Consider the following 3,918-nt stretch of genomic DNA (forward strand, 5'->3'; position numbering starts at 1 on the left):
ATGTATGTGTGCATTTTGATTGTGGGTGGGGGGGCGCGTCAAAGCGTGTTGCGCGGGGTACGGCCACGAGGTTGGTCGCCGTGGCGTGGAATGGTGGCACGCCTCGTTGGCGTGGTTTTTGACCCATTGGTGTTGTTGGGGTGTGTGTGTGTGTTACCCGTCTGCGAGGGGGGACAGTGCGATCGGCGACTTTTGTGTCACCGTAACGACGGCCGTTTGCGGGTTTGTTTTTTTGCACATCATACATGGCGAGGGTGAAATGTGAAATGTTTTTGTTTGGTTTTTGTTTTGTTTTTTTGCCGCCCACTATTCCCTTTGCTGTACGCCGAGTTTGACAATGGTGCGACGTAACTGCAGCGTGGAGGTGTGTGAGTGACGTTGAAATGAACGTGCCATTAAGACGCATTGTTGTTGTATTGTACTGTACGTGTACGGCGACACGCACGATGATGTACCATTCGACTCTGATGTTTGATAGCCGTGTCTGACTGATTGCGTACGACGCACGCACACCGATGTCGTCATTCAAGATGCACGCTAGACGACGACGGCGGCGGCGGCGGTGGTCGTTTGTTTGGCGAATGTCTGTACACGTGTTTGTCTGTGTCCATCCGGTATGTATTTGTTTGTTTGAAAGTGTTTTGTGTGTCGGTGACGTGGTCCGATCCGTCGCCCCCTGAGTAACTGTCGATCGGCGCGATAGACCGGCGTCACGCAACTGAACCGAAGTCTTGGGCACACCCGTCATACTGTTGTACACCGTCGCGCTGAGAACGGTAACGAAAGGTTGACGTTGATCGGTCGAATGTCTGGGCAGAACGTGAGGAATGAGGCAAGAGTGCAAGGAGGGGGGGCAAAAGAGAGAGGAAGGGAAAAAGGGGAGAAACGCATTCGTAGAGCAACGGAACGTTCCCGTGTCGGAGGCGTATTGGAGCCGCACTGAAATGCGTTTAACGGCGGCGCGGCTGCAAGTGTCTGCCGTGGTGAACGTTACCTTTGACGGCTGCATTGGGCTTTGCCTTTGCTTTCGCTTTCGCTTTCGCGTTCGCTTTCGCTTTCCCGGATGTACGTAACGTTTGTTGATATGGTTCTGAGGAAGAGTGTATGACAGTGCCGTGCCGTCCATGTTCGTGTGCCCTCCCATTGTGTGTATGCTATTGTCTGTGTACTTGAATGATGTATGTAGGTGTTAGTGGACATGTTTTACCAGTGGGGGGAAATGGATCGTCGATAGTTGCCGTCACTCTGTCACGGTCGAGATGACGCACCCTCCGTACAGAAAGGTGTCGAGAAAGTGAGTGTGTGTGTGCGTCCGTGAATTGGCAGCGTTTGGAGGTGGGCGTGCCCTGCATGTGGCCCGGAAAAGGCTGTTCGTTAGGCGGTAGTGTTGTGTGGACAGGGGAGGGGCATGCGTAACGCTGCTGGCATGGCATTTCGGGAGATGGGAGGGGGCAAACGAGGAAACGAGGAGCGGCGGCCAAAGACGGGACGGGGAGGGGCGCGGTGTGGGTGGCTTGCGCCTGTGCTCGGCGTTGTGGTTTGTGCAAAAGAGGAGGAGAAAAACAATGTGAGTTGCCAGGGAGGGGAGCGGTGTTGTGTTGTGGTTGTCGTGGTGTAGCCGCAGACGCGGCTGTCAGTGAACGTGGCGAGACGGACGGATGCGCGGAGGGGCGGGGGCGGCGCATTTCGCCGGTGCCGTGCCGTGCCGTGCCTGAAAGCCGCGTGGTCGCTGTGTTGTTGGTGGCGTGGGGGCGAGGAGAGTACCGTACGGGTGTGCTTGTGCGCCGGAAATGGCACACTGCGCCCGCCCGTCTTGGAGGCTGATGGCTGTGGTGTGGAAATGGGGCGCGGTGATGTTGAAGCACAGAAAAGAAACCAAGAAAACGGAAGGCGTGATGCGGCGGTGGTGGTGAGAGCGGGAAAAACAAAACAAAAGAAAAAAAACAACAAAAAAAAAGAAGGAAAAACAACAAGAAACAAAAAAGAAAACAAAAAGTCTATCAATATTAAAATGTAAATGGAAATGGACCCAGGTATAACCTCCCTGCACAAATAGCAGAGAGTCCGATGATAATAAAAATGTGCCAGAATGTTAACGTCCCTACAAAACAAACCCAACGATAATATTAATGAAAGAGTGAACCGTATGTAACATTGCAACAGACATAATGAAACCTGATAAATTGTATAAGGGCAGCAGCCGTTGACCTTTGGCCCTGTATTCAGAATAAAAAGAGCCAAAGATCGTTACCCCAATGAAAAAGACACTGAAACACGTATGTAACATAGTAGCGATGGCGAGACATTGTAGCATCTGTGACCAGAGAGTTTGCGCTGGACTGCGCGAGTGTTGCGAGCGGTTCTCAGTCAGTCAGTCAGTCTGTGTAGTTGAGGGCTGTACTCTGTCAGTAGTCGTCGCGTGCAGTACGCTAATAGTCGTCATGCAGAGCGGTCGGTCAGTAGTAGCAGCCGAGTGCGGTTGTGTGATGTAGGCGGTCGGCAACACTGGTCAAGATGGTGAATAAGGTATACTGTTAATTGATATAATCGTTAGATAATGAGAAATTGTATTTATTGTAATTATTCTCCAACAAGTTCCCCAATAATAATTTTTATTTCAAAAGCATTTTTCAAACATTTAATCTTTTATTGAACTAAAGAGTTCGTTCCACTTCTTTGAAGAAAAATGTCACTAAAATCACAAAGAAAGAGAATATTATTATTTGCAATGCAGTTCCTCCAAGCGCTGCGCAACAACCAGAGCAGAAATGTGACATCCATTTATTCGGAGGTAAGACTTTTAATTCTGATTGTTTTGCACAGGGCCAAAGACCGATATTTCGGTTTAATTGAAGTTTCTTGTCACTGAACGGACTTTTGTAAATGTTGTGTGAAGACTTTATATTTGAGTCAGATTGCGAATTGCACATTTTTGTTGCCATTTTCAATACCTCTCATTGTGGGCGAGGTTACAATTAGCGCAATGTCCATTAGCATCCGTAAATAACATTGTCCATTATTTTAAATATTGCTGGGAGGTTACAACACACACACACACAAAACAAAAAACAAAAAAAAACAAAAAATTGCATTTATATCCGCTCCTCAATTGTAGATACCCCTTACACAGCTGTGTGCAATGAATGAGTGCTGGCTGGTAATTAATTGCACTCCTTGGAGGGAAATGCCATAGGAAGTAGTCTTTAAAAAGTGAATGTTTTTCGTTAAGAGACAAAAGTTACTTTAGAAAAAAAGTAATAGTGGGGCTTTTGTTGTTGAACAAAATAAGTACAATGAACATACGTTATCAGATTTGCGCAATGCAGCGTCACACCACCTTTTGATTATAACACAATATACTATACATCGTCCCGAACCGTGACCAGAGTCGCGAGACGAGCAGAGCACGCCGCCGACGCCCGCTCAGTACAACCGTCCACCCGCTACTACTGTCGACCGACTACTACCTCTCCCGACTCGCGCTACAATATATATAACAACTGTTCCTGGCGACCCGGTGCGTGCAACTACTGTCGTCTGGCGCGGTCCAAGCGCCGACTAGCAGCGATAAAGAACTCTCTGGTCAGACAGAGATGCTGTCATGCCTCGCCATCGCTCTGGTAATGAATACATACGTGGTGCAGCGTGCGTACCACCGGAACACGCAGTGGCGGAGCCAAAGACTGTGTTGTCGAGGTCGAGTGCGAGTGGGAAGAGAGGCAGCGTCGGCACGGAGATGCAAGCGAGCGCGAGACGCACGGGGGCTGCGGCGTGGCGCGTTTGCGGTCGGCGCCTTTGGTGGCAACGGCCGGGACAAGCAGCGGTGTATGGTGTGGTGCGGGGCGGACAGGGGCGGCGGTGGACGGGGAGGAGGCGGCGCGACGACGGCATGGGGGCGAAAACGGGACGGGGGACGGC

The sequence above is a fragment of the Schistocerca americana genome, unplaced genomic scaffold, assembly GCF_021461395.2.
Source record: "Schistocerca americana isolate TAMUIC-IGC-003095 unplaced genomic scaffold, iqSchAmer2.1 HiC_scaffold_128, whole genome shotgun sequence".
Classification (NCBI taxonomy): Eukaryota; Metazoa; Arthropoda; class Insecta; order Orthoptera; family Acrididae; genus Schistocerca; species Schistocerca americana.